Raw genomic sequence first — 14,265 nt, 5'->3', positions numbered from 1 at the left:
CATATCTAAACACCCTTACCACTAGGGGGCTCTAGCTTATGATTTATGTGAATTATACGGAAATTCTGATTTCCTGGCATCAACATCTGTCGCGATCCAAGACATCAGTCCCTAACTGGGCCTCCTCCTTGTTTATTTAATAGCAGATTGATGATCCCCAACAACCTGGTTTGCATACAGATTCAAAAGCACAAGGAGGACCTGCATACCACCTATGCATTCCTGCCAATCTGCATCTTTAAGTTCCCAGCAACTGTGAGGTGCCAGTAATGCGATGCAGACAACTGCTTGTGTTTTTATCCAAATTAAACATTTTATTAAAAGCAGAAAAGTGCAAATTAAACCTCACTCTATTGCAGAGTTCCCTACATATGCCAAGGTCTAAGAGATTAACTACTAGCATCAAAATAACTGGCTCTCAGACTAAACTAAACATTCATAAATAAAAGAATAAACAACCAATGATTTTAATGACCTTCACCGGTCCTGGGTGGATCCTTTTCCCAGGATTGCTTAACATCACATTCTCCCAAATGTTCCAAGGGAAAATAAAGTTGTGAGCCAGTTCTGATCAGTTCAAAAGGAACATAAAAGTTCACCAAGCAAAATCCGACTTTCACAGTTCTTCAGCCTTCTGTTGAAAAGTTCCCCTTCGAAGTTTAGCCAAGAAAACAGCAAAACCAATGGCAATCCTGGATATTCTTCTGCAAGGGTAGGTTTTCCACAGTTTGTTAAACAAAGAAACAACTTCTGCTTCAACAACCTCTTTGGTATTCTTGATCTCTGCAGTCTCTTTAGTATACTTGTCAGGATACTTCTTCTCAGGGTGTTGCTTTCTTCTCAACAACCCCCTTCTGCTACTGGGGAGCAGGCTCCTTTGCCCACAGTATACTACTAACTTCAATCAGCTTTAAGACAAGATACACCCACAACACTATACAACCACAGTTCAGTTAGGTCTACTCCAATTTGATGCTTTAAAAATAGAAGATGTTTGAAGACAAGACTCTCGACCTCCACAGGAAGGCAAGGTACTCTTCTTTTATGAGTGAATAAGAAAAGGACAGCATCTTTGCCTCTACTGTTGGTCTTATTACCACCAATATAATCTTCCTCGCCTTCCCGACTGCTTCTCTGTTAGCTTAAACCTTCATGGTTACCCTTGAGTTGTCTTGCCTCACTTCCTGCTTGGGATAACAATGTCACACTTGTATCAGAGGATGCTGGACCTTTAACAAGTTCAACACTCTCAGAATGCAGGTGAATAGTTCTCAACAGAGCTGGTTTTATTATAGGAAGGAATAACCTACTGGCTTGGGCAATGCTTGTTCTTCACTTCAGGTTAATAACTTCTGTCTTCTTGGAATACTAAATGTTACATGGATCTTTCTTCAATATAGAAACATATTTAGGTACACACAACCACTTTGAAGGAGGATTTTCAGCTTTAAAGTGTTGAAAGAAATTGTATTTCCCTTTATTATCACAGAGTTACACTCAGACTAATGTTGGGAATTACAATTATTTGCATGCAACCTTGCTTTGATGGAATATCCCTTGTAGCAAATCGTAAAAGTCAGCTTTCGGTGTGTTAAAGTGTTCCCCTTCTTAATTGGAGGCACACGACCACACCGGTAACGGTTTTAAAGTTCAACAATGGAGAATGAACGACTTCTTTTGTATGCAAACACTAACTGGCATTCAGAGTTGTGCGTGATACATTCTTGTTGCTAGCCGACTGCTTCACAGCAATTAACTTTTATTTGCTTCCCCACTTAAGCAAGATATTATGGAACTGGCAACAGTTAGCGGCAAGCTTTTAAAAGTGGACCTGCATACAGAGCTTCACTCGCCGGCTCCAGGAACGCTACCCTTGCAGATTGCTTCTACTTCCCGATCTCTTCGGTCTCTGCTACTCCTTTAAGCACTCTTGGGACCCATCGCCCTAGGCAGCACAGGTGTGTTTGGTCCGGCCTGAACTACAAGAGGTCTCCTCTCCTCCCCTGTCCCTACTTGCTTCAGTACACAGGCATCGGGTTGCATTCACAACCATTAGGCACACCTGGGAAGACTTTCAACCTCAACACGTCTCTCTCAGGGCAGCCACAACACAGCAGGGTTTGTGAAAACTGGACTCTCTCAGGACTTGCAGGTAAAATCTGCTTTCCTCTTGCCCCGGCGTAGATTAAGTGGACACACTTCCTTGTGAACTGCCAGCCTCATGCTCTTCTCCTTCTGCTACTGCTACCAGCCTTCCAGTTTCTGCTCCAGGTCAATTCTACTAATGCCTCCTGCTGCAGCCTTTTATACCTCTCCGTTTGGGCATTTAAGTCCAGGTGCAGACCCTGCGTGTTAATTGCCTGGCCTTGGCAAAGGCTATTAGGTCTACTTGCCTGTCCTTCACTTCTACATGCCTCCCGAGTCCTCTTCTTCATCTTAGTCTTTGTGGCATTATGGGACATGGTAGTTCACTTTAGGGAAGTTGTGTTTTCACACTTCTGGGTGGCAAAAAGCCAACAAAAGGGAGGGATTTTGGAGAAAGTTGAAAGGGGGTGCCCCCCAGTCTTCCTGGTCAGATTCCCCCATTACCTCCCCCATGTGATCCTCCTGCAGTAAACCACCCCCAGTGTCGGGATCAGAGAGCATCTGCCCTCTCCTGGCCACCTGGGAGGAGACTTTAGGCAGGGTTTTTTTGAGGGACCTGCAGGATTCTTCACACAACATTCCATGACATTAACTTTTGAGTACCTGCAGCATTATTCAAACTAAGCATGGGATTAATTCAGTGCATAGGATATTTAGGGGCAGATATTCCAATGGACATGGCGCGACAGGTATTGCTATCATTTATCCAAGGCAATAAGGTCTCCAACTGGCAGGGGTTCTCTGGGACTCCGGGACAAGGGAAGAACATGCTCTTTAACAACCAGAATTAACAAGGGCTGAGACTGTCATAGGGCTAGATTTTCTACCACACAGGTGCAGTCCAAACCCTGTTGGTGGTAATGACTTGAGGTCTATTGCTATTAGGTTGTCCAATAGAAATGTATTTTCCAAAACTATTGTAATCACATCATATTTAATGTTGTATTCATCTATAATGCGTGATACTTACACTATCACCTCGAGTGATGGAAAAACAATCTTGCATGGGCCTCAACCAATGCAAACATTTATTTAAGAGAATATCACTTTAGTAACGCACCTTACCCAGCTTCGGTGCCATGTCAAGTAGACCGCTTTGCAATCACTCACAGAGTAGGAAACTACTAACAATCACTTCCTGTGGTTGGAGTCTGTCGATTATAAATTCCTAATCAGACACTGGTGCAGGTCCAGCAGGACATCATTCCAGATGTTGAGTGCCTAATCTTTTAATAATATGGGACCGAAGGGTTATCGATAGGGATCCAAAAGATACATTATCTTCCTGGGTCCCCTTTGTGGATCCATCATTCCTCTGGGACAGGGACCTCCTCTTGATGTCTTAGGTTGGTGGTTAGCAGGCTGGCCCATCTCACATCCATTAACTTTCAATATGCTCCCACATGCCTCAACATTCTGGTTCAGTAGTCTTCCAGCTGGCACAGAAGGTTACACCAGAATATAATCTTTTAAGCTCGAGTGTCTTTGCTACCTAAACAACAAAATATCCTAGAGTCCGCATTATGTCCCCCCCAGAGGAAATCTCCCCTAGCTTACTTGTTAAGGAACAAGTTACTTACCTGTAACTGTTGTTCTCCAGCATGGGTCTGGCATGGATTCACATGCTCATGAATATTCCCCGTCGTCGGGCTGGGAATCCTCGGTAAAGAAGAAATCAGTATCAGTTTCGTTTCTGATCTGTCTTTCGTAGTAGTAACCAATCACTGATCTCTGCGGCATACTGACCACAGTCAATGACTGCCCTCTACCTAAGCCCCGCCTCTGGCAGCCATCTTCAGATTTGGTAGCACGTGAAGAGGCAGTATGACCAAGTGAAGAGCTGCAGAGGGGTAGGCGGGAGGGTTCGCATGTGAATCCATGCCAGACCCATGCTGGAGAACAACAGTTACAGGTAAGTAACTTGTTCCTTCTCCAGCACGGGGTCTGGCATGGATTCACATTCTCATGAATATAAGAATAAATAGCAGTACACACATGCACAACCACGGGGGGGGGGGGGGGGTGGCAAAAGGCTCAACATTAAGCAATACAACAACTCAACATTAAGCATCTCTTACCTCCTCACCAGGCTCACCATAAGCGAACAGGTTGCGCAGCACTGCTTCGCCGACCCTGGACTCCTCCCTGGAATCCCGATCGATGCAGTAGACTCTCGTGAAGGTGTGCGTCGACCTCCACGTAGCAGCCCTTCAGATGTCGAGCAGGGGCACACCAGATAAGAACGCCATAGTAGCAGCGATCGCTCTGGTCGAATGGGCTCTCGGATGGCCTGGCAGCGGTCGGTTAGCCAACCGGTGGCAGTGCATGATGCAGCCAGAGAGCCATCTGGAAATAGAAGACTTCGAGAGAGCCTTCCCTTGATTCACAGGTCCAAAGTTCACGAACAGCTGTGATGTCCTCCGGAAACTCTTTGTGCGGTCCACGTAGAACTTCAGCACTCTAGCCACATCCAGCGAGTGCAAAGTCCTCTCGGCCGGCGACGAAGGAGACGGGAACAAAACAGGTAACACCAAGGGCTCGTTAAGATGGAAGTCCGACGGCACCTTGGGCATAAAGGAGGGGTGCGTCCTAAGCACCACCCTCGAGGCATGGAAAGTCAAGTACGGTGCTTTGCAGGATAGGGCCTGGATCTCTCCCACTCGTCGTGCGGAGGTAATGGCCACCAGGAATGCAGTCTTCCAGGACACAAACTTCATCGGTGCGGAGTGCATCGGCTCGAATGGGGGCCCCATGAGCCTGGTCAGCACCACGTTAAGTTCCCACGCCGAGGCCTTCACCGGCGGGAACGACCGGAACAGTCCTTTCATAAACTCTTACCAGTCGATGGGACCACAGGGACGTCCGCCCTGTGGTTCTGGTATATCTGGAGATCGCTGCCAGATGAATCTTAATGGAGGCATGGTCTAGCCCAGCCTTTGCCAGCGATAGCAGGTACGGCAGCACTTGAGGGGCCGTAATCCGTAGGGGGTTGATCTTCTGTGCTCGCCACCAGATAGAGAACCTCTTCCACTTATGACCGTAGCATTTGAGAGTCGAGGACGCCCTGGCCTTTGCAAGTACCTCTCTGCAATCGGCCGGTATATCGTAGCCTCTAAACTCTAGCGCTGCAGGGGCCAAGCCTGCAGGTTCAGCGACGCCGGGTCGTGGTGGAAGATGGCGCCTCCTTCTCTGGAGAGAAGGTCCGCGTCCGCCGACAGCTTGATGGGAGGGGACGTTGACAAGTCCAGAAGGTCCGGGAACCAGATCTGCCTCGGCCACGCCGTTGCGACGAGGATCATCCTGCACTGGGACCTCTTGAGCTGGCTGATGAGTCGAAGCAGCAACGGCAACGGAGGGAACGCATACAGGTATAGGCCGTCCCAGGGGAACGAGAACGCATCGCCCATGCTTCTCGGCTGGGGAAACCTGCTGGCGAAACTCTTGCACTTGGAGTTCGTCGCTGTTGCGAACAGATCGATTTGGGGTTTGCCCCATCGTCGGAAGAGTTGATCCACCTGATCCTGGCGCAGTTCCCACTCGTGACACGCACGCAGCTCCCTGCTGAGCGAGTCGGCGATGGTGTTGCTTTCCCCTGCCAGGTGGAAGGGAACCAGGAACATCCCCTGGGCGACCGCCAGTGCCACAGATCCTGTGCCTCCTTGGATAGGGCTGGGGATCTGGTGCCTCCCTGCTTCTGTATGTAAAACATTGTCATGGTGTTGTCCGTGAAGATCCGCACCACCTTGCCCTTGAGCGACGGGAGGAACAATTTGAGAGCCCAGAACACGGCACAGAGTTCCAGGACGTTGATGTGCAGGAGCCTCTCCTCCGGGAGCCAGAAGCCTCTTGCGTGGAAATCTCCGATGTGGGCGCCCCAACCTTCCAGGGAGGCGTCTGAAAGTCACCGTCTCCTGGTACACCGGCGTCTGAAAGTCCTTGCCCGCCGTGAGGTGCGCTCGAACGCCCCACCACTGAAATGCCCGCCGCAACACCTCGTTGCAGGAGACCCTGTCTTCGAAGGTGCCTGTCGCCTGCATCCAACGGGCGTCGAGAAATTCTTGAAGAGGGCGCATCCGTAGTCTGCAGAGGCGCACCAGGTAGATGCAAGAGGACATCATCCCCAGGAGGGACTTGATGGACCTCACCCTGGCCACGTCCGTGGCTAGCAGGCGCTGCACTTTGCCTAGAATGGTCTTCGTCCGTTCTTCCGACGGGGTGCCAGGCGCCTCACTGTATCGAGCTTCGCTCCCAGAAACAGGGCCACCTGCGACGGCACCAGGTGGGACTTTGGGTAGTTTATGGCGAATCCCAGGTCTGTGAGTAGCTGGACGGTCCTCGCAGTGTGTTCGACGGCGAGTTCCCTCGTCCTTGAGCGGATGAGCCAGTCGACCAGGTAGGGGTAGACTTGAATCCCCTGCGGGCGCAGCCGCGCCGCCACTGGTGCTAGGCACTTGGTAAAGACCCTGGGGGCCGACTTCAATCCGAACGGCAGTGCTCTGAATTGGTAGTGGCGTCCCTGGATGACAAACCTGAGGAACTTTCGGTGACTTTTGAGGATGGGAACGTGGAAGTATGCATCCTCCAGGTCCAACGACGATAGAAAGTCGCCTTCCTCCAGCTGTCCCAGTACGTGCTGGAGGGTGACCATCCTGAACTTTTGTGATCTGATGTATTTGTTCAAACGATAAAGGTCCAGGATGGGGCGCCAGCCGCCTGTCTTCTTCCTGACGAGGAAGTACCTTGAGTACACCCCAGAGCCTCTTCGGGACAAGCTCGATGGCGCCTTTCCTGAGCATCGCCCGTACTTCCAACAGCAGTTGCGGGACGTGATTTTCCTTCCTGGCCACAGGTGGAACGTGAGGGCACTTCTTCAGGAATTCGATAGAGTGTCCTCTTGCCAGGGTATCCAGCACCCAACGGTCGGTGGAGATGGACTTCCACACGCCGACAAAATTTGTCAGCCGGCCTCCCACCGGGGTGCTTCGGTGGGGGCCCGAGACCACGGCCGGTTCAGTCCTGCTTGGAGGTGGTGGCCTTGCCGCCCTGGCCACCTTGCCGACGGCGGCGAGGCGCTCCCTGCATGCCGCGACCCCTGTAGGCCTCCTGAGACGAGGAGCGTGCCGCCTGGCGGTAGGACGAGCCACCGCTGGATCCTTTGGAGGCACCCTGTCTGCCTCCGGAGCTCCGAAAGGGCCGTCGTTGCTGAAGGGCTCCAAGGGCGCGGGCCGTCTCCGTGTCCGTTTTTATGGCTTGGAGGGAGTCGTCCACCGCCTTCCCGAACAAGTTGCTGCCGTCGAACGGTATGTCCAACACCCTGGTCTGGACGTCCTGACGGAAGTCGGTCGCCCGGAGCCAACCCCGTCGTCGTAGGCAAACACTGTTGCCCAGCTGGCGGAACCTGGTATCGGCAATATCGGTTGCCACCATTATGGCGTGGTCCGATGCCACCTCGCCCTCTTGCAGTATTTCCAGGGCCTCAGACCTCGTCGTCCGGCAGGAAGTCCAATATGGGGGTCAGCTTAAACCAGAGCTCCCTGTCGTAACGGGCCACGATCGCCAGGGCGTAGGCCGCTTTGATCGTCGTCGCCGCCGACGACGACTAAATGACCCGCCTTCCCATGGCGTCCAACTTCTTTCCCTCGCCGTCCGGCGGGGAATTCGACGTCGAGGCCCCTGACCCCGCCGCTTTCTTCTTCGCCGCCGCCGAGACGACCGAGTCTGGCGTTGGCTGGGCCCTGAGGCACAGGGGAGTGGTTTCGGGGACCCGGTACTTCTTCTCGTACCAGTCCCGTTTGGCTGGCGCCATGGAGGGGTTTTTGAGAACCGACAGGCCCTCCTCCCAGATGTCATCGATTAGAGGCACCGCAATGACAGTCTTCCTCTTGGCCTCCCGGCGGTGATAGAGGAAACCTTCCTTTTTCTGCTCTTCCGGGCAGAGCTGGAACAATTCGGACGCCATGGCGATCATGGTGTGGAATGAGCCAATCTCGTCGGGCGGCGAGGCCCGTGCGACGGGAGACCCGTAACGTGGTAGTTGCCCTCAGAACCCGTCGTCGAGCCCAAAGCACAGTCATCTCCCGACTCGTAGAGGATGAGGAGGGAACTGTAGGCCTTACGGGGGGCGAGCGGAGGAGAGGGTTGGGTCCTCCATCATTTGTTCTGAGGACTTCCCGACGGGTCAGGTTGCGGGTCCTCCTTATCTCAGAGCATGAGGACTGGATTGCAGACAAAATGGCCACCGAGCCATCCTGAGGCCTAGGTTCCGGCTGCGCCGGAAGGGAAGGCTGCTCTTCCTCGCCATAGTCGTCTTCCTCGGTTATCTCCCGAGGATCTTCCTTACGGGATCGAACCTTCTCGAATTGGACTTCGAGGTTCCTCACGGCCTCGGTCAGTTCCTCCTCCGAGGCTGACTCCGAGCTCGAGGAGGCTACCGTGCCCCCCCCCCCCCGCTTCTTCCATCATGGCGGCCACGACGATGGGCTGAAAAGAGGATTCCCTCCTTGGCGGCAGGGAAACTCTAGTCCCGGAGGCAGTCTCCGCTGGCGGGGTCTCTGCCGGCTTGGCCAGAGTCGCCGCGATCGCCTCGATAGAGGCCTTTGCCTGCTGGGTAGGGGCCTTCACCACCTTAGGTGCGTCCCAGGCCTTCTCCTTCGGGGGAGAGGCAACGCCTCGCTCCCCCTCTTCCGAGATCGGACGGGGCTTCTCCCGAAGCTTACCCGGGGTCTCGGACTTCCTCTTCCCCGAACCAGAGCGCTGGCTCGCAGTTGACGGTGCCGGGGAAGGTGCGACCTGCCTGGCGACCGAAGAGCCCGACCTTTCGGCGCTCCCGGAGCCAGCGGACTCGCGGCGCTTGGCCTGGTGTTGGGCCCCCGTCGCCAGGGCGCCCGCACAGGACTTAGAAGCCCGCTCTGACCCTTTCTTCTTCTTCTCACCCGTTGAGCCCTTCTCCAACCAGCTGGCGAGACGGGATTGACGGTCCCTCATGGTCCGCTACGACAAGTTCTTGCAGAACTGGCAGTCCTTCTCTACACGAGTCTTGTCCCCATGAAGACAGTAGAGGCATCGCGAATGTTCGTCTTCCTTAAACACATTCTGCAGCCCGCATCCAGGGCAGCTGCGAAACAGCTTGGGTCCGGGCGACAAACTCGCATCCTGGGCCATCTCGAAGTAGGCCGCAAATCTTCTGGAATCCTCCAAGAAGTTGATTCGACGAAATCTTCACCCTTGAGGGGCGTAGGAAAACAGGTAGCCGTTAACGGGAGTAGAAACGGTGGAGCTTGAGGCACGATTAACCGAAAAAATTTGAAAATTCACCTGAAAAAGCGAGAAACACGCAGTAAAAGCTCGAGAGCTAAGCACGAGGACTCCCAACACTTGAACGTGCGGTAAAAATCTGAAGATGGCTGCCATAGGCGGGGCTTAGGTAGAGGGCCGTCATTGGCTGTGGTCAGTATGACGCAGAGATCAGTGATTGGTTACTACTACGAAAGACAGATCAGAAACGAAATTGATACTGATTTTTCTTTACCGAGGATTCCCAGCCTGACGACGGGGAATATTCATGAGCATGTGAATCCATGCCAGACCCCATGCTGGAGAAGGATTGGATTCCCCAAGGTATAGGTCTTTCCCAGTTGCAGGCCTCAATCGCTTTGCTACTCAACGTATTAGCCAACACTCAAAATGTATTAAAGTAGAAAAGAACGCATGACCTCAAAATGTCCCTGCTCAATGCCAGGGCTAAGAGCAAACCCTCCTCCTGGTGCCCAATACAAGTCTGCAACCATACAGGTACAAACTACTCTCTGCTGAAGAAAACAGGCAACTACTTCGGCAATGCCAGAAGCCATGTTTGGGGGAAGTCTATTACCAACAGATTGTCTAGGAATAGATTAAATGGTCTCATGATGGAAAGGAAAATTCAGTTCCTTTTTTTTCCAACATACTTTCCCACCCTCTTTGTTAACCACACTTTAATCCCTTTCCAGGTGTACAAGTGAGACCTTATGCACAGAAGGGACCTCGCAGCCACTCCCTTCCTTTCCCAAGTGTATTACAATCCATGGAGCTCAGTGTATATAGAAAGCTTTGGGTTTTAAGCGAATGCAGGGATATCATTTAATACATTCTCGATTTCATAAGAGCATGTTGGCCTCCGGTATTTGTCTTGCAATAGCCATAGAACCTTTTATCTTGGGGCAAAGGGGAGACAATGGTCTGCCTTCTACGTAGGCAAGGTCTCACCTTAAACTGAAAAGAATCTCTCTTCTAATCTCATTGCAAAGTAATTACTTGCTGTCAGTCAGGTATAATACCTTATACAAATGTCACTATAAATAAAAATGCAGTAAACGAGACAGGTTTTAGAGAATCTCAGTAGCCCAGTGAAAAAAATGCACCCCATTCTTGCTCTAGGGAGATATAACCATTATATAACCATACACTGGTTTAAGGGAGTAGGCTGGTTGCAACTGTAATTTAGATTTGGCTTCACCTGGGGACGCAGAAGATTTACTGCATTAGTAGCCCAATGTACCGTTGCACTATCTATAGGTTTACACCAGTCCCTGGCATTCTATATATAGCCATTATACATCATGTGTGGGTGGTCCTGGATGTTTGGTGGTTTTTATGGCCCACCCGATTGGCTGACCACTATAACCTTTGTTTAAAGTCCCTGTGTATTATTGGAAGGCTGGCTTGGACAAGCACTTGTGTATGATATATTTAGGGTAGACTCTGTTCCTACACTCAATTCTGTTTGAATTTTTGACTTGCAAAAACCTGCTGGAGGGTTTTTTGCTGTACAGAAGCCGTTGCTGCGTTTTTTGGACTAGATTTGGCCATTCTGGCTGGACTGTGTCCTGGGCTTAGCTCTGTTTCAGATGCTCGGCTGCTCAACATCCTTTCTGGGCCCTCTTTCTCCCCATGGTCCTCCTCATGGGCTGGGTCGGGCTTCCTGTGCTAGGTCTGTTTTACAGCCTGGGTTAAGCGCCTTAGTGTTGCAAGCTACAGAATTCTGGAAGAGGGGGGACTCCACTACCCCACCTAATTTACTCGCCTGGATTCCACTGGGTCTCCCACACCATTGTTCTGTTTGTGGGATCGCCTTCTGCTTGTGGGCTGCATCTCTGTCATTCGAGCAGTCGTAACATGCTTTGCTGAGTTCTTTGGTCCTTCTGGAGCCATCTTTGCAGTTGCTTCAACTCCTGGCTGGTGGGTCCCACTCCTAAGGAGGCCCCATTTTCTTTAGGACATTCGTGGTTTGGGATTGAAGTCCACGAGTGACCAGATCCTACATTTCATCGTGCAAAGTAAAACACTTTACTCACCGGGTTGATCAGCCATTCTTGGTTGAGGTTTTGGTGAAATGCCTCCACCTCTGGGCAGGCGGGCTATTTAAGATACTTAGCCCAGTGGTCCCCTTGGTCTAGAGATTTTGGTACTAGCTGTCTCCCTCTACTGTGGTTTCGCGATTCATTTACATTCGCTTGAACGCAGCTCTGCATCTCTACACCCTGGGCCTGCTGATTCTCAAACCTGGCACTGGATCTCTTCAAGAGGGTCTTTGCTGGTGTCCCCTGCGGTTCACTGTAGTCTTCTCTGCACATTTGGGGTAGAATTGGCACAGTTCCATCACAACGACTACAGTTTTTTTCTATGGGGAACCTTTAAAGCTCAGCTGAAACTCCCATAAAGTAACATTTACTGGTTAGTGACATTTTTCCTTCCCCACCCACTCCCCAGGTTCCCTGGAGTTTTAGGCCCAAAGACTAGAATTTTAGCTAGATCTCCCGATTCCATCTACATTGCATTACATTTCTGCCTATTGTTACTGTGTTACACTCAGGCTACTTTACTAACACTTTCTTTTCTAGGAGTGTAATGAGTCCTTGTGGCCGACAACCTCTTACAACCCTAATTTTGCCTTTTTTGGTGCGCTCTGTGTTTGGTTATTAAAGGTTATCGCCCTTTTTTACAATTGATTATATATGTATAGTGTGCAATTGTCTCAATAAAGTTACTATGTGCTGGAGGGTTAGAAAAATTGTGATTGTGGTTTGGGTGGCATATTGGTTCCTGAAAATGACAACGTAAATGCAATGTTTTAATGTGTCTATGATTTCTTCCCCCCCCCTCAACTTTTTCCCCAAACTATGTGCAGTGTGCCTTTCACTAGATAACAGACATACATGTTAATGGTATTGTGGGAGGAGACTAGAGTGACATGCCTGCCAGACCGGGGTTGCAGGGACCTGGGGGCGGGGGGGTCAGATTACTGGGTGAACTGCTCAGGCTGCTCTACCATGTAATAGTACCCCTTTACCCCCAGTTCTAAAGGGATCAGCATGTTAGCTAGAAGCCCAAAGAGTCTAGTCCACCTGAGCTGCTAAAAAATATGAAGCGGTTTCCCCTAACCTCCTTGGTAGGGTTGCTCCAGGAACTATAGGGCAAAGTGATGCTATCTTGGGAGGAGTACAGGGAGGTAGTTTGCCTGGTGGAACGGTTCAATCCTAGGGTGAGCTTTTTACAAGCTGCTACTCTACCATACAGTAGTAGGCTCCTCGCCTATAATGTTGGATTGCATTTCCGAGCTAGCAAGTCAAGCAGGCCCAGTGCAAGGAAGTGCAGGGAAGCGTTTCTCAGAGAAACATTGTGCACCATCATAATCGGCAATTCCTTTGCCCTACCCCGGAAAGATTCAATGCAGACTCTGGAATAGTCCAAATTTCCAGACATCAAAGCAATCTCCACTTCCTTTGAAAACCATGTCAGTGCGTTCCCCACCCCAGAGGCTAGGGTAGCTTTCATGCTATTGTAGCTCACATGTGCATATTGGTCTATGCCTTTAGTAAGTTCAGGAAAAGCCCTGTCTGAATCCGATATAAATGAGAAAGTAGAAATAAAGATGCTAGACCGCTGGACAGCCACCATGCTGGCTAACGGTGAATAGCTAGGGATGATAATGATCCGGTGGTATACACAGCACAATTTAAGATCTTACATTAGCTTGTTTTTAGTTTGTGTATCCAAGTCTTGTCCAGGCACTAGTCCATATTCCAGGAAATGAATACCCTTAATATAGCATTTCCTGACCTGAGAGAAAGAAGATGGCTGAAAAACAAGATGGACAAAGGACAGGTCTTGAAGCCCATGGCAAGGCCATGTTGAGGGCATGGTATCCGAAATAGCATTATGCAGTAAAAGAAATGAGTGTACGAGGTACACCGAATAAAGTTGGAATTCATAGCCCACAGCCACAAGCCTGTCCCATGTACATAGAAAAGTCACAAAATATGTTGGAAAACAAAAGTGAACCCCTCTAGCACTCCACTAAGTTCGCTTGAGCTACATTAAAAGAAAACAAAAATAATGACAGAGTGAAACAGTTCCTGAGCACTGGTGCCTAAGGGGCTGACCAATGCCCCACAACAAATGAATTGATTAGGTAAGTAAAGTGAAAAAGCCTCTACTAACCTCAAAAGTCAGGAAAGGATTCAAGACAAAAGGCAAAGCTGCGGGAGGGTAGGGCGTTCCATTGAAATCTATGGTGGGAAAATGCAAAAAGAAAATGCTTCCCTAACAATTATCAGTGCAGCTAGAAACCAAGGTCATATTATACTGAATGTGTGTGTAAAGGAGCAAGGTTTCTGCTGGTTATACCCTTGTGGGTCTTCTAGCCCCAGACGAAACAAGCGCTGAGATACATTTTTTTTTATTATGTCCTAATCACCCCTTTCCACTGAGATTACGGCCACCATAGCCTAGCTAGAGACTATTGAGGAGCTTGGCACAGCAATTTTCCTGTTGCTCTCAGAAGACCATCAGCATGACACCCTTCTAGCCTTTTCATTTTAATGTATTTATGGCCATGCTGACAAAGATGCTCAAAAGTAATAACATTGGTTTTCATATATCCACAGATAGAACAATGAATTTAATCAACATCTCATGAAATCGGGATAACTGTCGAGTCAGAAACTGCCCCCTTCACATTCAAAAATGGATACAACCAAATTGGCTTTGCCTGACTGGGTCGAAAAAAGGATGTACTGTTAGTGAAAACAAATAACCCACTTCCTTAACCGGTGACCAGCCTATTTCAATGGCCCCACCTGC

At 50.1% G+C, this 14,265-nt stretch overlaps 1 protein-coding gene across 2 annotated transcripts in view; it reads right to left on the bottom strand.

The window, feature by feature from the left end:
- The window catches only part of POLE (DNA polymerase epsilon, catalytic subunit), an 867,587-nt gene that overhangs the window by 199,422 nt on the left and 653,900 nt on the right, over positions 1-14,265 (bottom strand). The gene's annotated exons all lie outside the window — the stretch shown is intronic.

This window comes from Ambystoma mexicanum, chromosome 10 (genome assembly GCF_040938575.1).
Source record: "Ambystoma mexicanum isolate Mex_15411 chromosome 10, UKY_AmexF1_1, whole genome shotgun sequence".
In the NCBI taxonomy this organism is placed as follows: Eukaryota; Metazoa; Chordata; class Amphibia; order Caudata; family Ambystomatidae; genus Ambystoma; species Ambystoma mexicanum.
This window is presented reverse-complemented; position numbering and strand designations above follow the sequence as displayed.